Genomic DNA, 22,298 nt, shown 5'->3' with positions numbered 1-22,298 from the left:
CACAGCATTTTAAGCTTGTTTTACATACTGAGGGCCAAAGTAACTCTCGAGAAATGGTGCCTCTCACCATTACCAGGGTTTTGCATGCATTGAGAGATACAGCAAATGGATGGAGATGAGGTTTTTGAAAAACATCTTTATTACTGTCCAAGGCCTTTTTGGAGAATTCTGTGTTGAAAACAGAGGGTGAGGAGACTCGCCAATAGAATTCTTGAGGCAAACTCGCTTACCAAGTTCTACCAGTACGGACCAGGAGCTGTATTGCCTGAATGGGGTCTACTGGGCACGGGGGAGCCCTGGGATATGCTTGTATGGACAGGAAAAGAAGGATGCTCTCTCATTCCAGCCCAGAACGTGTTTATTTTCAGTTTTCCAATTATTACACCACTCCAGGAGAGGGGAAATTAAAGATTAGATTGAGAAATGTCAAGAGGTTATATAAGGAAAATTACTTCTGTAGAAAATCTTGGGAATGGAGAAAATATACCCCTTCTACCTTTCCTTATTATTATTATTTTTTGCCTTCTAAACTCATTAGGATTAATTATGATTCCTTTATTGATAAAAAGGTGTGGCTATCTTGCAAAGGTCTTATGACCAGCAGTCCACTGAGACATCTACAGTTCTCATAAGACTGTTCTACAAATACCAATAACTCTTTCACAGGGAATTCTCCAGGGGCCAGTGTTGTATATTAATCAACCTACACTCACTTTCTGCCCTATTATAGAAAGTTATTTTGTATTTTATTTCCCCACCCATACTAAGGCCATTCCATTGATCATAATAGAATTTCAGAGGGTCTGCAGTAAGATAAATGCCTATGTTCTGATAAAATTATTTTTTGATTTTTATTTTTTATTAATCAAATTTATTTTTATTAGGGTACAGTTGATTTACAGTGCTGAGTCAATTTCTGTTAGTATAGCATAGTGACCCAGTTTCTATGTATACATATGCATTCTTTTTTCTCATATTATCTTCCATTATGCTCTATTCCAAGAGACTGGATATAGTTCCCTGTGCTATACAGTGGGACCTCATTGCTTATTCATTTTAAATGTAATAGTTTTCATCTATCAAACCCAAACTGCCCATCCTTCCTGCTTCTTCTCCCCTCCCCCTTGGCCACCACAGGCCTGTTCGTTGTCTGTGATTTGTTTCTGTTTTATAGATAGGTTCACTTGCGCCATATTTTAGGTTTCACATGTAAGTGATATCATATGGTATTGGTCTTTCTCTTTCTGACTTACTTCATTTAGTATGAGCATCTCAAGTTGCATCCATGTTGCTGCAAATGGCATTATATTGTCCTTTTTATGGTTGAGTAGTATTCAGTTGCATATGCATAGCACATCTTCTTAATCCATCCGTCCACTGATGGACATTTACGTTGTTTCCATGTCTTGTCTATTGTTTATAGTGCCGCAGTGAACACAGGGGTGAATGTATCTTTTTGAATAAATGTTTTGTCCAGATATATGCCAGGAGTGGGATTGCTGGGTCATATGGTAGTTCTACATTTAGTTTTTTCAAGGAACTGCCATACTATTTTCCACAGTGGTTGTACCAATTTACATTCCCACCAACAGTTCCCTTTCCTCCACACCTCTTCAGCATTTGTGATTTGTAGACTTGTTAATGGTGGCCATTCTGACTGCAGTGAGGAGGTACCTCACGTCGTTTTGATTTGCATTTCTCTAATAATCAGTGATGAGCACTGGCCATCCCTATGTCTTCTTTGGCAAACACGCTCCAAGAATGGAACATGAACATGGATTCTGCAGATTTAAGTACAACCTAGCTCTCACTTCCACCTCCTGACTGAGAGAAATTATCTCCTCTCTGGGAGAAACTATAGTCTAAAGTAAATTCATGTACAAAAGTCAAAAAGAATTGTAAGTAAAATTCCTTGTGAATTAATTGTTGTATAATTTGATCCAATTTCTGATTCTACTTTTTTTTTTTTTTTTTTGGCTGCACACATGGCATATGGAAGTTCCTCGGCCAGAGGTAGAATCTGAACCCCAGTTGCAAATTACACCACTAACCTTTAACTCACTGTGCCACAGTGGGAATTCCTAATTCTGCTCATTCTTAGAGAGAAGGGTTCTCGATGGGTAGTAAGATTGGAATTCCTTTAGCAGCTACACCTGGCTCTGTCTCCCAAGAAGGTAAATGATTTCTCTAGGGTCTCAAAAATAGAAATAATCTGATGCCAAGTCTATAATGTGCTTGGTTTTTCTTTTAACTAAACTTTTAATTTTGAGATAATAATAGATTCACAGACAGTCTTAAGAAATAAATCAAGGAGAATCTGTGTATCTTTTATCTAGTTCCCCCAGTGTAACATCCTATAAAACTATAGCACAACATCACAATTGGACTATCGATGTAGGTAAAGTCGACTCAACATTTCTGTCACAAGTATTCCTTGTACTGCTCTGTTATTGCCACATCCACTTCAAATTCACAAATTTCTTATAACCTGGCAAGTACTAAACTGTCTTCCATTTCAATAATTTTGTCATTTCAAGACTGTTACATAAACGGAATCCTATAGCATGAAACGTTCGGGAATGACCTTTTTTTCATTCAGCATAATTGCCTGGAGATTCACCCAGGTTTTAGCATAGATCAATAATTAGTACCTTTTTATTGCTAAGCAATATTTCATAGGATGACTTTACCAAAGATTATTTAACTGTTCATCTATTGAAGGACATCTGGTTGTTTCCAGGGTTTTATTGTTATAGATAAAACTGATACAAACGATTTTGCATGGGTTGTTCTGTGGATGGAATGCTCACAGATGAGTGCTCATGAATACAACTTCTAGGTCATATAGGACTTGAATGTTTAATTTTCTAAGGAAGTACCAAACTCTTTTCCTGTTGGCTGTACCATTTTCCATTCCCACTAGCAGTATGTGAGTAATCGGGTTTCTCTGTATCTTTGTGAGCATTTAGTATTGTCACTACTCATTTTTTTGGCCATTTTTATAGGTGTGTAGAGCTAGCTCATTGTGATTTGATTCTACATTCTTCTAATAAAAATTATGTTGAATTTTTATTAGAAGCATGTCTTCTTACATGCTTATTTGCCATCTGTATTCCATACCAGTGAAAGGTCTCATCACATATTTTGTTCATTTTCTATTTGTGTTGTTTGGATTTTTATTGTTGAATTTATATCAGATACCAGTCCTTTGTTAAATGGTTTGTATACACTTTCTTCCACTCTATAGCTTTTCTTTCCATTCTCTTATTAGGGTGTTTTGCAAAAGAGATATTTGTTCTAAATTTTGATAAAGTCCATGTACCCATTTTTAAAAATAGATACTGCCTTTGGTGTCAAATTGAGGAACCCCTTGCCTGCCATTATAATATGAACATTTTCTTTTATTTTTTCTTCTTAAAGATATATAGCCATATGCTTTATGTTTAAGTAGGTGGTCCATTTGAGTTATATTTTCTTTTCTTTTCTTTCTTTCTTTTCTTTTCTTTCTTTTCTTTCTTTCTTTCTTTCTTTCTTTCTTTCTTCTTTCCTTTTTTTTAAGGCTGCACTCACGGCACATGGAAGTTCCTAGGCTAGGGGTCGAATCAGAGCTGTAGCTGCTGACCTATGCCAGAGCCACAGCAACGCCAGATCTGAGCCGCATCCACAACCTACACCACAGCTCAGGGTAATGCCAGATCTTTAACTGACTGAATGAGCCTGGGGTAAAATCTGCTTCCTCATGGATGCCAGTCAGATTCATTTCAGCTGAGCCACGATGGGAACTCCCTTTTTTTTTTAAATTTTCTATAAATGTGTGAATGTGAGGCTTAGGTAGAGATTTCGTTTTCCTCCATTGAATTTGTCTTAGTATTTTAGTGAAAACTCTGTTGGCCATACTTGTGTATTGGTCTATTTGTGAGTTCTCTGTTCTATTCCACTGGTCTATGTGTCTCTTCTTCCAATAAAATACATTCTTAATTTTTGTAGCTATATGAGTAACCTTAAGATCATGTTGACGGATTTTTGTCCCCCTACTTTCTTCTTCTTTTTTTCAAGATTATTTTAGCTATTCTGGTTCTTTTGCCTTTCCATATAAGCTGCAGGATAATCTTGTCTGCATCTACACAAATTCTTGCTGGAATTTTTATCAGAATTGCATGAAGCATGCATATCAGTTTGGGAAGTATATCATATTTTCTGTATTGAGTCTACCAATTCAGAAACATAGTGTGGGGGGAAGGGAGGAATTTGGAGGATGGTAGTAGCATATACACACTGCTGTACAGAGTACATGATTAACAAGGACCTACTGTAAGGCATAGGGAAATCTACACAATAGTTATTAATAACCTATATAGGAAAAATACTGGATATATACATATATAATCATTGCATGTACTGATTCACTTTGTTGTACATCTGAAACTAATACAACGTGGTAAATCAACCACAATCCAATAAAAAAAAAAAACAAAAATAAATAAAATCAAAAAGCAACACATCTCCCCCCTTTGTTTATTTAGATCTTATGGCATGGCTCTGGCAAGAGAAAGAGAAGTGCTGCTTCCTTCCCACCAGGAACGCAGGCCTCCTTCTTGTCCTCTGTTGATAACCACAAAGGAGATTGAGGTTGGGATGTGACGGGCATCTGAGTCCCCAAAGGGTCTCCCCTGGCACTGTGGTGAAGAGGGGCCTGTTCCTACCGGGTGATGGTCAGAGTCTTGACTCTTCCCTAGGCCTCCTGTGTTGCCAATCCAGTGAGGAGGAGAAGGGGCATCCTGTTACTGCCAGGTCGGGGTAGAAGTCCAGAATCTCTGTGTCTCCACTGACAATGCGGGGGAAGGAGGGCTTCTTGTTGGACAACATGGATGAGAGTCCAGGCTCCCTAATTAGCCTTCTTGGACACTATGCCAGCAGGAGTGTTAAAGTATCTTGTTACAGCCTTGAGAGAGTGTAAGGCTAGCCTTCCCTAGCATGAATTGGCCAATTTTTCTATTTTGTTTGGCTGGAGTAGAGTGGCTATTGTCTAAAAGTTTTCTGTCCTTTTAAGCTGCCTCTTTCTTCATCCTCTGACTAGACAGAGTAGGCTTCTGTTGGGGCTTATTTTTCATCTGTACCCATTGGTGTTTCTAATTCACTGGTTTATTTGGCTCCAAGGCTGCAGTATGTAATGAAAACAAAACAAAACAAAAACAGCCAAAGGCACTCACCATCTTTCACTCCTAGGGTCCCATGGTCCCCAGCTATATGCTCTTTTTTCTCTAACATTCAGTCTTTTTTTTTTTTGTTTGCTCTATTTATAAAAGGGGGGGGGTAATGGCATTTATCAGGAGTAAAAGAGAAAAGTATATCTATTCTATCTTCCAGGAAATGAAAGTCCCCTGCTTGACTCTGTTTAAAGAGACTCAAGAGTTGAAAGTACATACAAGATTATCATTCACAGAAAATTATGGTGGAAAACCTTTTGTCAGTATATACAGATGTTCCCCAGCCCACACACTGCAGATCCGGAGAACAAACTAATCTCTAGTCCCCTAAAGCAATTATCACTGGGAAAATTATGTTCCTGGAATATGATATTAACCATTGGCCAAAAGCATAGCAGACGATCAGTAACATGTGAATAAAAGAGAAAAATCTTCTTGGTATTGTCCCGCCAGAATGCCCGTCAGTTGATGGCAGGTTGCTGGAATCATTGCCTTATAAACTCAATTGGGAGAAATCTCCTAGCTTCATTTTGTTACTTTGTATCCATCTATTTCAGAAGGAAATCTTCTAGAGGATAGGCTGGTGTTCTTCCTGAATTCCTTCTGTAGCATCAATATACTCGTGTTCTCGTGGCCAGCAGCTGAATCCTTCATTAAAACTATCCCTTGGCAGCAGGGTTTACTTCATTCAGGGCTACAGCCTTTGCAGGGTGCCCTGATTCTTGTAGGGATACAAAGTCTCCTGCTGCAATTTGGGACAGCTCTGAAAGATCATCCCAGCATCAGAGCTCCCTTTAGGACTTATGAAGCCTCAGATGCAGCCCCATCATAGGTCAGTTCCTTCCTCTGCTCAAGTCCCCTTCCACACGCCCCTATAAATGTGTCTGCAGATAAACTTTCTACATGCATTATCTGTATTAAATTTTTTTTTCAGAGAAAGAAGTTCAAGACACTCAATGTTCACTTCTCCCTTGAGCCTTGCATCTCTCCTTTTATTGTTCTGAAGCAAGTGTGAAACAGCAAGAACATTCATTTGGAAACAGAGGATTTCAGTCTTGTGCCCCAGTGACTCTTCTCACAATTATTTGATATGGAATTATTTAGGTTCAAAATATCTGCTTCCCCAGATATTTTCTCCCTCATATGCTCTTAACCAGTTAGAGAAAACTAGAGGCTTCGTGGTGGAGAGAGAACATTCGTTGAGTGTGTAGCCAATACTAGGGGATCCAAGGCTTTGCACCTTCACAGTGGTCTCCTTGGCCATGAATTCAGCATTGCTGTGAGCTATGGTGTAGGTCACAGACACGGCTCAGATCCCACATTGCTATGGCCCTGGCATAGACCAGCATCTATAGTTCCAAATGTACCCCTATCCTGGGAACCTACATGTGCCATGGGTACAGTCCTAAAAAAGACAAAAAGACCAAAAAACGAAAAACAATTTAAAAAGCAAACAAAAACTTTGCAAATGCTATTCTCCAACTGTTTTACCGTAAGTGATCAGAGATAAAACATAAAACATAATAATTCTAAAAAATGATCAAATTGTTCCAAAAAATTGCCTTTTCCATGTGATATCACTACTCTTCCTCCAAGCCAACAGTAGAAAGTCCAAATCAGTCACAACAGGCTTTTCATGGAAGCTGGCCTCAGAAGCTTCTTATACCCCATGATATCACGGATAGTGTGAGACCAGGAAGGTGAAGACATTTGCTGGCTGTTCCTCACCTAAAGGCTGGTCTTTGAGAGCAGCAATAAGGAGCTGAGGTGAGTGGTGAGCTTGGGGAGGCAGGACACCATTACTCCAAAAGGTGCAGACATGGGGGACAAGTCCTAAAAGGTAGAGGACCTGATAGGAGTTGCTGAATGAAGAGACAGACAGGCTAAGAACAAGAAAGGAAGAAAGATGAACATAAGACACTTTGTGTCTGAGTCTGACCACGATTTCAGGACCAGAGCAGGAAAGAGGCCATTTAGGATAGTATACTGGACTTGGTTTACACACCACCCTCAGTTATGCCTCCCTTGTACCCTGACTCTAGCTGAAGAACCTGACTTGCTTTCAGACTGGAGAGAACTTAACGAGGGTGTGTATCCCTTGGAAATCTCATGGCTCTAAGTTGCTGTTGCTTCTGCTGCAGATGAAGTAGCCCCATGCACAGCTCTGACTTACAAAGAGATCACCTTGTCTGTACACTGGCCAAAAGTATCCTGAGGGCCTCTGGTGTCCACAGAGAGGGGCAGTTAAGGTTCCATGAGGTAGACCTTGACCAATGGGAGATCAAGGACAGGAAGGAACCAAAGACATTTATTCTTTCTTCTTCTCCATTGTGTGGAAAGACTGCTTTGAAACAATATTTTATATAGCCTTTTGAAAACATCTTATAAGACCAAGGAAGCAGCTGCTTGTTTGCAAAGCACTGACCAGCTCGGCTGCGTACACTTTGAACTTGTTCTCCTTCTTTTCCTAAACTCTTGTTCTTCTCATCTGTTTCCTTAAGATGGCATCCCCTAGTAAGCTTTCACTTCATTTTTTTTTTTTTTTTGGAAATCTAGCTAAATCAAACAAGAATATACCTTATTCATTCACCCAAAAAACATGTATTACGTTTTCACTAGGTGTAAATACCTGTACAACCTTTATAAACCATTACATAGGGTATTTGGAGAATTAAATGTGTCAACCTATGCATATATCCGATAGTGTCTGATACTCAGCAAATTTTCAAGAAATATGAAGCCGTTTACTTTATTTATCCCCAGCTTGTCTGTGATCACAGGAAAAGAAACAAGCAAACCCTGTCATTATTATTTGGTGACTGTGGTCCTTGGTCACCTTCGGGAAAGGAAGGATAGATAAAGGGCAGCTATTAAAGGAAGCGTCATCAGTGATTTGGTCTCTGGGTCAGACCGTCCTGGCCAGGTCATCCATTGCCACAGATGAGCAATTCTATTGTAAAAACACAGGAGTAACCGTTCTCTGTGACATATCTGAAATGAGTTTAAATACCTCTTCTGAGGGAAATGAGCAAATGCAGTGGTGACACAGATGGTCCTCAAATGTTTGGGAGCTGCAGTTAGTATTGGATACCCTGGATTCTCAAGTATGTATAGTTGCTTCCAGCAGTTCCCAAACCTTACAGCAGGTTTGACATAAGCTCAGCCCTCCACTTCAGGATTCACCTGACTTTCTCCTCAGAATAGGGATTCGATTCAAATGCCTTAGTTCCTACTTTGTGCCAGTCCCTGGAAATGGACAATGGTAAGACAAGTGGCAGCACGTATTCTGGTTTGGCATAAATAGAAATGCACAATGGCAGCCCAATGTGTAAGACTGATGAGAACAAAAAGCACATGGAATTAAGGTACCACTGAGTAACCAGAAGAAGCAGTACTGAATCTTGTCAATCCTTTTTATTTTATTTTTTTTTTTGTCTTTTTAGGGCTGCAACTGTGGCATATGGACATTCCCAGGCTAAGGGTTGAATCAGAGATATATAACTGTGGGCCTACACTACAGCCACAGAAACACGGGATCTGAGCCAAATCTGTGACCTACACCACAAATCACAGCAACACCAGATCCTTAACCCACTGAGCCAGGCCAGGGATCGAACTTAGGTCCTCATGGATACTAGTGAGGTTTGCTACCACTGAGCCACGATGAGAACTCCTTATCATTCGCTTCTGCTAGGGACTCCAAAAGGCCACATCGATAGGAAGGTAAGCTTGCTCTTCATAGGTGAATCTCAAAAAGGTAATGGGAATACTGGGTTTAGTTGAATGACCACAAAATTTGATTTAGACACATTTGACCTTCAATCCCAAACCTGCTTTTAGCTGTGTGAATTTCATGATCATCTTTGTCTCTTTCATTTCCTTATCTATAAGTTGGATATAATAAAGTCCCACTAAATTTGTCTACTGTGAGAGTCAATTATATAATGTAGAGTTGGGAGTATATTAAGCATGCGCTAAATGATAATAGTTACTAATCTCTCAACCTGAGAAGAGTTTTGTAATTATGTGGACATGAGTTGGGACCTCAGATTTTCTCTTCAGCATTATTTGACCTACAAGAATGATATAACATTTCTGAGGGTCAGTGTCTTCATCTAAAAGGGGAGATAGTACATTTTATTTTATTTATTTTTCTGTTTTATTTTATTTTATTTTATTTTTGTCTTTTTGTCTTTTCTAGGGCTGCACCCATGGCACATGGAGGTTCCCAGGCTAGGGGTCTAATCAGAGTTGTAGCTGCCAGCCTACACCACAGCCACAGCAACGAGGGATCCGAGCCACGTCTGTGACCTACACCACAGCTCACAGCAACGCCGGATCCTTAACTCACTGAGCAAGGCCAGGGATCAAACCCGCAACCTCACGATTCTTAGTCAGATTCGTTAACCACTGAGCCACAATGGGAACTCCGAGATAGTACATTTTAAGACATCAGAGATGTAAGAGAGGTTTGACAAATTTTGCTCTTCTACTATGAATCTTCCATGAAATGATTTATACAGATTTATTTTGAAACTGTGTACTCTTAAGCCCATTTTTTTCATGACCACACCTGCAGCATATGGAAGTTCCTAAGCTAGGGGTCTAATTGGAGCTGCAGCTTACAGCCTACACCACAGTCAGATCCAAGCCGCACATCTGCGACCTATGCCGCAGCTTACGACGACGCCAGATACTTAACCCACCAAGCGAGGCCAGGAATGGAACCTGCATCCTCACAGATACTATGTTGGATTCCTAACCCCCTGAGCCACAACAGGAACTCCCTTAACCCCATATTGATTTCCCCCCCTTTTTTTTCTTTTTCCCCTTATAGTCTCTCTCCTTCTCCCTGAGTAGAGAAAGTCAGAGGATCCCATCTTCTCCCAGTGGGACCCTTACCTCGGTGTTGAAAACTTTTCTTCCCTGGGAATCCATAATGAGGGAACCAGTGATAATCTTGGAGGAGGGCACTGCATCATTTTTGCCGTGGGAACCAGCCTTCTCACCTTTCCCAACCAGAGAGTACACCCATCAAATTGACGATGATGTCGACCACGGTTTTCTAAAGAATTTAAACAGCTGCTTTAGACTTAAAAGAAAATATGCATGATCCTCGGTGAGTGTGTGTCTTTGTGTGTAGGTATGTGTGCGTGACAAGTTTGTTGTGTCATGATAGAGATTCAGAGACACATGGGACTAGAACACGCTTTCCTTGGTGTGCCCTCTTGACTGTCCTTCAGCACAATGTAATGTAGGCTTCTGTTGATCCCCAGATGGTCCCTAAAGTTTTTGAGCTATCCAGGTAGAGACCCTCCCTTTTTCCTAACCCTGACGCTCTCCTATACCTCTTCCTGCCTTTTCCACTCATTTCCTCTCCTTGCCTTATAGGATATCCATGCTCTCCCCACCCCACCCCCCAAATAATCGAGTATCGGTCCCCAGATATTTTTTTCTACCTTGTGGTTGGGCAATTTCCATGAACAATTTCTGCTGAGGAGAGGGAACTACTCCCTCCAGCGGCAGAGCCAGCTGGCCCGGCCAGGGAAGGAGTTAGGATGCGGTACTGGTCAGACATCTAAAATAAAATGTAAAGTGTCGTTCCTGCTAAGAGCTACAGCCTTTTCCCCAACCCCGTCTGTCTAAGAGTTAGTAAAATACTTACATTATTATCATGTTTTCCCTATTTCAAACGACGAAATAACCACGAGCTTATTACACAAAAGGAATTTTTGGTCCCTCCCTCCCCTAAGTTATAATATTAAGCTTCCTATGTTAATATGCTCGGATCGGTACATGCCCAAACTGTTTCCCTCCTAGAAGGATCTGGTTGTATAATTGCTAGTCTGTTTGCCCGTAGGGAAAGTTGAATTTAAAAGAAGGTGATTTCAACCATTCAATGTGTGTTTTTTGGCAAGTTCCACCTCTTAGAGTCGGGACCTCTATAACGTTGTAATGATGGTGTAAGCTGGTGTGTCTAGGCATCTTCCATTTCACAAAGTGCTTTTCACACATGCATTATCTAGTTCACCCTCATAATGCCATTGTGAGGTTGGAATAATTTCATTCAATTGTTTAAAGATAGTGAAAAAGCTTCAGAGAGGGTAAGTGACTAACCCAAGATCACAAAACTTATAAATGAGAGAACTAGATCCCAAACCGACGTCATCAGACTTCACCTAAGTCCCTGACACATAATGGAGAACAAATTAAAGTTAACAAGCTTAATCAAATGTAATTAAGTTTGTAAACACCCATGGATAATCTTCAAGTGTCCTCCAAAAGTTATCAGCTTAATATTTGGACTTATTTTGAACAAATATTACTGTCTTCATGCCTCGCTCAGTGTTTTTTTAAAGACATGCAATATAGACAAACCAGAAGTGTTATTCATTGTCTTAGTGGAAGAGAGGTGATACAGAGACTCTGTCTTTGATAAGCAGCTTGACACAAGAATTTGGGGATGACTATTTATGGATCATGCATTAATTACTCAAATGAGTTTGATCTAATCGGAGATAACATATTAAGTCTCCTTGAACTCATCGTATCTCTTTGCAGAGTGGTGCTTACTGGCTCTACACGTCCTCCTGTCCACTGGCATGAAAAACTAAGGATTATTTTCTTCTCTCTGACCTAAAGGCACCTCTTTCATATGTGATCTGGGAATGTGTGTACAGTTGAAGACTTGATGGAGAGGTGGAGTAGGGGGACTAGTGGAAATGGATGAGAGATCACTTTTAATATCAGATCCATACTAAAACAAAAGCTCTATCGCACTCAGTTATTTATGAACCAACTGACAATGATTAAGGTATAGTGGGATCTGTGATACGCTCTTCTCCTGGGAAAATCAGTAATGAAATAACAATGGAAATATATTAAATAAGGATCCCTCCCAACACACACAGTGTAAATGGGAGAGGACCTTTTCTTGGTCTTTTGTGGAAGGATTTGGGATAAGGATGGAGGGAAGTAATGCAAGACCCAGAATGAAGACCTTCCATCTCTTAGCCCTCTCCTAAGCAGTTATTCAAAGATCTGCTGCCTAAATAAAGAGCCCTGCTGAGCAAGTAAGGTGAACACCCATTCCTGCTGTTCTTTCTCTTGGGTTAACCCACAAAACGATTCCCAGATTGATCTTTGTCTCTTTCTTCTCGCTATCTCTGCCTCTCTCTCTGTACTCAGGCACACACACATACACAAGCACACTTTAATGACCGTAGTGAGAAGTTACTATGTAATCTTTGGTCAATAGCTGAGCTTGTCCAGAAAGAAAAATAAAATCAATACTTGCATCAGCTCTTTACTTAACAGTTAGGTTATTTTGAATACCTTAAAAATGTGCTGACCTTAAACAGGCTATTTCAATACATTTGTTTCAACTTGTCAATGGTCAGATTGCTTTCAAAATGTCCAGCTTGCCTTCAACTCTAGCTCCAAAGTATTTTTTCCAAAGTAAAGTTTTCTCCGCTGGGCTTGTTTTTACCCAATTACCCTGTAAAACTTTAAGCTTCAGACCTCTAAGCACAAAGTCTCCGATATCTGGAACAACTGGCCCATTTTCCACTTGCCAAATTCTTTAAGGATCAACACAAATGACCTAGGTTTTATCCTAACTACTTAATACTTTAGTTTCAAAGATGAATATCCACCCTCTAATTTGAATTATGATTAAACATCTATTTTGTCTGCTCTACCAGATTGCAAGTTTTTGAAGATACTAGCCTTGCTCGATGCCATACTTTATTGCTGCGAGGGTATGAAAAATAATTAAATTATAAATTGGAATATATTTAACAAAGCAATATTCCTGTAAGAGCAGGAATAAGAAATACATAGCTTGCAATAAAGTAAGAGGTAGTGTTAATAAATCCGACTATCATCTTTGATCCATAAATGTACCACTCTATGGTATAATTGTTGGTTTATCTATCTCTAACTGCCACTGCAATGAGTACTCTTTTTCTTGGAAGGGGCTTGGGGAGAGTATCTCATATCGAGTATCTCCAGAGACTATATACAGAAGGTTGTTAGTCATTATTTGTTGAGTGAATAAACGAACATCAAAGCTTTATTCCTCCCAACTCTTAATCCCAGGTGAACAGCAATAGCCCACTATTCAGACTTTACCAGTAGCCTAAACTCTTTACTCTTCTTTTCCAGAAGGACGAAACTTTGGTTTCCTTCCACTATATTTTCTAATCTTCTGTTGCTCAAAACAGCAAGAGCAGGAGAGCTAGCCGGAATTAAGATTCTGGTATTGCACCCCAAGACTTAAGTCTGATTAAGTTCACCAGATACAATAAAACACATTTGAGGATAAAAATGTTTAACCTTGACTCTGCTTTTGACTTACTAAGTGACCTTGAAAAAGTCACTTCCCTTCTCTGGTCCTCTGTCTCATTTGTAAAATGAAGGGCTTTTTTCCGCAGAGATAAGTTCCTTTCTGGACAATGAAATAAGACCGTGTACCGGGTAATGAGAGAACAATTAAGCTTTCTAGAAAAAAGTTATCAGTAGAAAGAACGATAATTCTTGGAAACAATTAACTTCAGTGCAACAGTGAGTTTGGCACACCCCTCATGAGTTCAGAAAAATGGCTTGTACGTTTATACACTCTCTGACGCTAATTTACGATGCCATAGGAGAGCATCTGTTGAAGTTTTTTGGGAAAATCAAAATTGGTACTTATTTTCAATGGCAGGAAAATATGATCATGATAATTATGGCATAATTACAATGCCGTGGATCTAATTTTAGCATCTGAGCATAGGAAAGAATGGAAAATCAATGTAAAAAGAGCAAAATACATCAACTTTCCAAAGATAATGGAGCCATAAGAAATAACAGGATTGGGTTATAAGAAAAACAAATCTTATTCAAAAACCTGATTACAACCACTCCCCAAATTTTCTTTTGTGAGAAATATACAATTTTCAGGCCAAAATAATTGATGATGAGTAATCCTCAAAGCGCTCAATTAGACAAACCCTCTGCTGTTGGAGAGAAACACTTCTGAGCCAACTTGGATCCATAGACATTTTTCTCTCTACTTTTATTGAGTGGGGCTTGCTTTGCATGCTGATATCCAGACATTGTTCAATCTAAAATTGGATCATGAGCCAAATAATAAAACACTGCACTTTTGTACCCAAGGAAGAATAATTTCCTAAGGCTCAGAACTGATAGACATGTGAGTAAAAGAAGCAAGTTTTGGTGCAGAGAAAGAACATGGGTTTGAATCCTTAATCCTCCACTTTATAAGTTTTTAGACCCCTTATTAGGCCACATTCTTGGCCTCTTTTTATTATCTGCTAAATGAGATAGTGATGCTGATTCATAACTCTCTTTTGAGGAAAGATGATACTGTGTGTAAAGTATCCATCAGTGTTTGGCAAGTAGTAAATATTTATTAGTGAAATATTTGCTCTCTTCCTGATTAAGGAAATATTTCTCTTAGTATAGTCTTCTAACCAATCATCTGTATCAGAAATTACCTTGTCTGTTTCTTAAAAAGTGAGATGCCTTCAAAAGTAGGAAAGAAACTTATCTGACTTTTCCTGGCCTCTGAACTTGCCCAGGTAGCCAACCACTAGGTGATATTTTGATATTTTCCCGTATTAAGAACAAACATTCTTGGAGTTCCCATTGTTGTGCCACAGAAACAAATCCAACTAGGAACCACGAGGTTGCGGGTTTGATCCCTGGCCTCGCTCAGTGGGTTAAGGATCTGGCATTGCCGTGAGTTATGGTGTAGGTCGCAGAAACGGCTTTGATCTGGCATTGCTGTGGCTGTGGTGTAGGTTGGCAGCTATAGTTCCTAGCCTGGGAACCTCCATATGCCGCAGGTGCGGCGCTTAAAAAAAAAGCAAAAAAAAAAAAGAAAAGAAAGAAATGCTCTTGGAGTTCCCATTGTGGCTCTGCAGGTTAAGGGCCTAACGTTGTCTCTCTGATAATTCTGGTTCGATCCCTGGCCTGGCTCAGTGGGTTAAAAATCTGACATTGCCACAAGCTGCAACGTAGCTTGCATATACAGCTCAGATGTGGTGTTACCTTCCTTGGCTGTGGTGTAGGCTGGCAGCTGTAGCTCTGATTCCACCCGAGCCAGGGAACTCCACCTGCCACAGGTCCGGCTTAAGAAGAAAACAGCAACAACAACAAAAAGAATAATGGCAAGGCTCTTGTCATCAGTAATGAAATGTTTCTATTAACCTCCAGACATTCTGTGATTTCATTCAGAGGTCTTACAAGTGTGGATGACCAGAAGTATAGGAATCCTCTGACCCCAACAGGGAGCATGGAGAGATGTTTCATACTTACTCATGACCCAGAGTCAAGGGCTCAGATGAGTTGAGAATTCACAGTTCTTCAGCCAGAATGATAAAACCAAGTTTAAAGGTAAAATGAGGAGAGACTACAGAGAGTTTTTCTTTTCTCTTTTTTTCACTCTATTTCCAAGCCAGTGGGCTTAATGTTTGCAATCCTTAGTACTTTTATTATATGTGATAGCTCATTCCTCTGGTTATAAAGCTATTTTTTTGGTTACAAATACGCATAGGTGCTTTCAAAAAGTGATTGCATTTATGCAAACTGATTCATAAAAGTCCTTAACAACACTTGTAAATTAGGTTTTTGGTTTTTTCCTTTTTTTTTTTTTTTTGTCTTGATCAAGTCATTTCACTTTAAACAGAAAGTTTTTTTTTTTTTTTTTTTAATTTCTTTTAGAGTTCCCGTCGTGGCACAGTGGTTAACGAGTCCAACTAGGAACCATGAGGTTGTGGGTTCAATCCCTGGCCTTGCTCAGTGGGTTGAGGACCCAGCGTTGCCTTAGGTTGTGGCGTAGGTCACACATGTGGCTCGGATCTGGCGTTGCTGTGGCTCTGATGTAGGCCAGCAGCTATAGCTGCGATTAGAGCCCTAGCCTGGGAACCTCCATATGCCGAGGGAAGTGGCCCTAGAAAAGGCAAAATACAAAAAAAAAAAAAAATATGTATATATATATATATATATATATATATATATACACACACACATACATAATACATATACATACATATTTCTTTTCTTCTTCTCCACCCACCCCAGAGGTTGGTTTTGGGGTTTTCCTTCCTTTCACTCATGAAACAACCCTATACAACAGAGCCAGAGATGTAAAACAGGACACTCTTCTAAACCTCACACATTTTTTCCACATCTGTTTCTTCCCCCTTTAGCCTGATGTCTTTATCGCTAAGCGAAAGTGACTGTAACATCAGAGCTTATGAAAAGAAAGCAAAGAAATGTTACTTTGGGACAAAAATGATTCTTGATTTTTAAGAAATGTTTAATATACACAAGTTTCCCAAAAGGGGCAAGAACTGTCAAGAGGTTTAAATTCTCCTAAAATTAGATGATATTCTTTCCTCAGTGAAGTTGCATTGTTGCTGAAACTCAGCCTCTGTCTACACAGTGCTGGATAGAAACATGGAGACAAGAGTTTCGGATAAAGGAGAAAAAAAGGAAAATAGCTTTTATTGCTTTGACGAGGCAGGGGAAGCCACAGCAATCTAATGCCCTAATGACTGTGCCATTTTGGGGGGAGAGAATAGGAGGTGCTTTTATAGTTTGGGAGTGGAAAATAGAGCCACAGATAAGGATCAGGGTAGATGCAGGCTTGTATTCTTCAAAGCTGGTGTTTAGTGGCCACAGGCATGGTTTTTGTTGTCTTACTTCTTTCTGGAATGAAGGATGTTTCATCAAGTCGTTAACATTCATTGGAAGGTTTTACTTCTGCAGAACAGCTCAAAGATATTTTGTTATGCGTATTCCCTGAGGAGGAGCCAGGACCCTGCCCCAAGGCTGCACTAGTGTTTCTGACTTCTCCTCCCAGGTCTCTGCACCCCCTCTCTTCCCTGATTAGCAACTGTTTGAACCTGCCCTTTGGAACTCAGGGAAGGCAACAGAGGCTGAAAGAGGCCTATTTCCTAAAAATGGGGGACACAGAAAGACCTTTGTGCCCAAGAGCCCCACAGGATCCTGCTTGGTTTCAACATCCTCAACATCAGTGATTTTTATTCACTTCTGGATATGCATGATTGATTTGGACACAGATGCCAAGAATTTGAACTAGGGTAACTCTTTGGCTGTCGGGTCCATCCACAATAGACTTAATGAAGGAAGGTGCTGGATCCCTTCCTCTCTTCTGCTGGAGGGTTGTTGAATAAAAGCACTTAAAAGTTTCACTTTAGAAGATAAACGTTTTTTTCCCAAGCCCACCCATGACCTTTATTTGCGGTCCATTCAAACCGAATTTACAATTTACTATCAGAAAACTAGACAAAGCAGGACTTCACAATTAAGCACTGATAACCCAGGCTTTGTCTTGAACTACGTACAAAAAATAAGATTTCAAGGTTGTGCATAAAGGAGGAGGTTCCTGCTTTGTTTCTAGTCCATCTTGTCTCATTCCTGTATTCATCCATTCATTCCATCATTCTTCCATTCAGCAAATATTCCCCTTGCAAGACAAAGTGCTGGGTCTGATGACGATGGTGGTGAAGTCATGGTGACGAGGATGAGGATGCTACGGTGATGATGATGGTATCAGTCATGAACCGTTGGGGATCATCTCGGTTGGTGGGGTACTTTATCTAGTTTTGTTTAACTCTCTGTGCAACCAGGTTATTTTGTTTACTCAGGCTCATCCTCTCCATTTCCCAGATGGGAACAATGTTCTGGTTACATAAGAATTGAATGGAGTAAAGGTTTCAAATCATATCTCTTACTCCAATGACTATAGTCTTTCACTTATGTAAAAGGGTATAACAATGAAAAAATGTTGTCCCTGCTCTTAAAAGGCTTATAGTCCAGTAGAATGGAAATACCATGCACAGAAGTAATTGTAACATCTAAAAGAAAGATGGTACAAACACTATGGAAAACAGTGTGGAGTATAAATATAGAGCCACCATATGATCCCACAATCCCACTCCTGGGCATATATCCAGACAAAACTACAATTCAAAAAGATGCATGAACAGACTTGTGGTTTCCAAGGGGGAGGGGGAGGGAGTGGGACGGACTGGGAGTTTGGAGTTGGTAGATGCAAACTATTGCATTTGGAGTGGATTAATAATGAGATCCTGCTGGGTAGCGTAGGGAACTATATCTGGTCACTTGTTGTGGAACATGATGGATGATAATGTGAGAAAAAGTGTATATATATATATATATGAATGACAGGGTCACTGTGCTGTACAGCAGAAATTGACAGAACATTGTAAATCAACTATAATAAAAAAAAATCTTTAAAAAAGAAGAAGAAAGGAGTTCCTGTCGTGGTGCAGTGGTTAACGAATCCAACTAGGAACCATGAGGTTTCGGGTTCGGTCCCTGCCCTTGCTCAGTGGGTTAAGGATCCGGCGTTGCCGTGAGCTGTGGTGTAGGTTGCAGATGCAGCTCGGATCCCGCGTTGCTGTGGCTCTGGCGTAGGCCGGTGGCTACAGCTCCGATTCAACCCCTAGCCTGGGAACCTCCATATGCCGCGGGAGCGGCCCAAAGAAATAGCAAAAAGACAAAAAAAAAAAAAAAAAAAAAAAAAAAAAAAGAAGAAGAAGAAAAGAAGATAATGTGTCTGTAGGTTTGTAGCAGCACTATTCAAGATAGCCAAGACATGGAAATGACTTAAATGTCCATCAAGAACTGACTGGGTTAAGAAGATGTGATGTATATACACAATGGAATACTCCTCAGCCATAAAAAATAATGGGGTAATGCCATTTGCAGCCACATGGATGCAACTAGAGATTCTCATACTAAGTGAAGGAAGTCAGAAAGAGAAAGACAAATACCGTATGCTGTCACTTAAATGTAGAATCTAAGATATGGCACAAATGCCTATCTACTAAACAGAAACCGACTCAGAGACATTGAGAATAGACTAGTAGTTGCCAAGGGGGAGGGGGCGAGGGAGTCAGATAGAATGGTAGTTTAAGGTTAGTAGGTGCAAACTGTTACATTCAGAATGGGTAAGCAAAGAGATCCTACTGTGTTGCACAAGGGACTATATCCAATCTCTTGTGATAGAATATGACGGAAGATAATATGAGAAAAAGAAGGTGTATACATATATGTATGACTGGGCCACTTTGCTATATGCAGAAGTTGGCACAATACTGTAAGTCAACTATACTTTAATAAAAATTAAAAAAAAATAAAGACAGTGTTGAAAATCATACAGACCTCAAGTGTAAACAGACATCCATCATATTTTATTATACATATATGGCATTTTAGTGTATACATCATCTTACACAGGTAACCCTTCTTGGTATTTCAGAAAATATTATTCTTGTTTCTGCTCTGCAATCTTCATATTTTCTCTCTCCTTCATGTTTCAATTTCTAACTGAAGCCAACATACTCTCTAAATTCATTCCCTATCTCAATATCCCAGCCATCAACAACTTCCTTCGGTATAGCACTTATATTCTATATTATACAAATCAATTCCTATATCATTGATTTGTGTATTAGCATATCTCAGTCTGATAGACTGGAAATAATAATGGCACACTATATTTTTAGATTATAGATTGTGCTCACATGTGTTACATCAAAAAAGCCTGAGTCAGCCCTGTGGAGTGGCTCTGGAAATCCATGTCATACAAGTGAGGAAATGAAGTTTTTTGAGTATGGGTGACTTCCCAAGATCATGAAATAAGTAACAACTTATGGAAAAAGCTGTGAAGAACAAATAAGTGAAGACATGAAAACTCTAAGAACAGTGTCAGAGATATAAGGACCCTTGAAATGCTGAGTTAACCTGCAGAAATTCAGAAACTTGAACCCATTTTTCCCCAAGTTCGATTTTGTCTACAGCAAGACTATAAATAATTTCCAAGCTTGCCCCAAACTCAGTGCTTGTCTTCATATTTTATTTTATTTATTTATTTATTTTTGGTCTTTCTGTCCTTTTTTTAGGGCCACACCCATAGCATATAGAGGTTCCCAGGCCAGGGGTTGAATCAGAGCTACAGCTGTCAGACTATGCCACAACCATAGCAACACCAGATCCGAGCCGCGTCTGCAACCTACACCACAGCTCATGGCAACACCGGATCTTTAACCCACTGAGCAAGGCCACGGATCAAACCTGCAGCCTCATGGATGCTAGTCAGATTCGTTTCTGCTGAGCCACAGCAAGAACTCCCATTCTATTTTTTAAGTCACTGTTATATTTATATGATATAAATGGTTGAGAATACAAATATGTGGATATATTATGCTACCTCTCATGACCTACACACATGGCAGGAAACTTTTGGAAATCAATCCCCATACTCTTTCTTCTAGCACCATATGTAGCCACAGAACAGCCCTCTACACATCGTAGTCCAAAAACACACTACCAAGCCAATCTTAGTTATGTGATTTCAATTGTTTAATGATTTCCATAGACCTAGGTGACTTTAGCAATTTCTACAAGCACAAGTGTCTCTGACTTAAGGATAAAAGTATTTTAGGACAAAACCAATATCTCACATTTCTTTGTACCTCTGCTATAGTCTGAAGGTTTCTGTCCCCCCAAAAATTCACCTGGTGGAATTCTAATGCTCAATGTGAGAGTGTTAGGAAAGGGACTTTTGGGGAGTGTTAGGTCATAAAGGTGAATTCCTCATGAATGAGATGAGTGCCTGATAAAGGCAAGTCCAGAGGGCTTCCTCCATCATGTGGGGACACAACAAGATGACTGCAGCCTGGAAGAGGTCCTTCAGCTGATCCTGCTGGTACCCTCATCTTGGACTTCCAGCCTCCAGAACTGTGAGCAATGAATTTCTGTTGCTTATAGGCTTCCCAGTCTGTGGTTATTTTGTGCTAACATTCTGCATGGACTAAGACAACACCCAAAGTGCATGGGTAACTGTGAGGAATTGATAAATGAGTGGAGGAATACAAAGAAATCAGAATTACACATATATGTTGGCATTGTATTCTTCAAAGAACATTCGAATCAGGGTAGAAAACAGTACGCAGGCCCTGGACTAGGGTTGACTTGCTGGGTAATAGACTTTACACAAGCAATTAACCTCCCTGATTCTCAATTTTCTCCTCTATAAAATGAGTTATGACTAAAATCTTTGTTACACAGTTTGGGGTTCAATTAGGATAAGTTAAATATTGGAAATCTGAAGCATTATGCAAATGTGAGTCATCATTATCCTGATTATTATAACAATATTGTTCTTATTCTTAATTGCTACATCTTGAGAATTCCATTGCTCTCCAGACATCACTTTCCTAAGCATCCCCAGGGAGCTGGTATACCAGGATGCTGCTGTAGAAGACAGATGATATGTTTGATCTAAAGAAACAGAACTTTCTAGCTTGACATTTTTATAAAGGCCACACATGCATAGCCATATAATGACTCCACCCACAGCTTTCACACTGTGGCAGCGTTTGCTACCTGTTCTCTAATACTCTGTGTCCTTTACAAATACAAATCCTAAAGTTAAGATGGTACATGTCTACTCAGAATAAAGATCCCCTTTCTCAGTCTCTTTGCAATTAGTTATAACCATATGCCTAAGCTTTGGTGCCTTTATTTTTTATTTTTATTTTTGTAAATGGGAAGGAGCATGTGACTTTTAGGAAATGTTCTACCAAGGATATCTCCTTCTTCCTTCCTGCTGATTGGAATGTGAACATGATGCTTTTATTCGAGAAGCCTTCTTGAATGAGGAGTGCTGGGGATGTTGAAGCTACAGGTAAACAGATCTTGGGTCCCTGACACTGCAGAGCCCGTACCCACCTGAATTGCTGTGAGACTTTCTTTTGTGAGACTGCATAGAGATTCTCTCATGCACTGTTTTTCACCCCTCATGACTATTTTTGCTGGAATCTGGAATCTCTTGCTCTAAATCTACTGCTCATGACTGGAATCTGTTGGAAACCTTATGGTTTGATACTTTTGACCCCAGGCAATATTGCAATGAGGCTTGTAAACCAATGCCAAAAGTAGCCTTTTATATACACAAATCATTCTGGTTTGAGAACACCAAAATTTTTGGCACAGCTACTTTAGTCAGAGAAGGCGGCCTTCTTAAAT

The sequence above is a fragment of the Sus scrofa genome, chromosome 4 (assembly GCF_000003025.6).
Source record: "Sus scrofa isolate TJ Tabasco breed Duroc chromosome 4, Sscrofa11.1, whole genome shotgun sequence".
Lineage (NCBI taxonomy): Eukaryota > Metazoa > Chordata > Mammalia > Artiodactyla > Suidae > Sus > Sus scrofa.
This window is presented reverse-complemented; position numbering follows the sequence as displayed.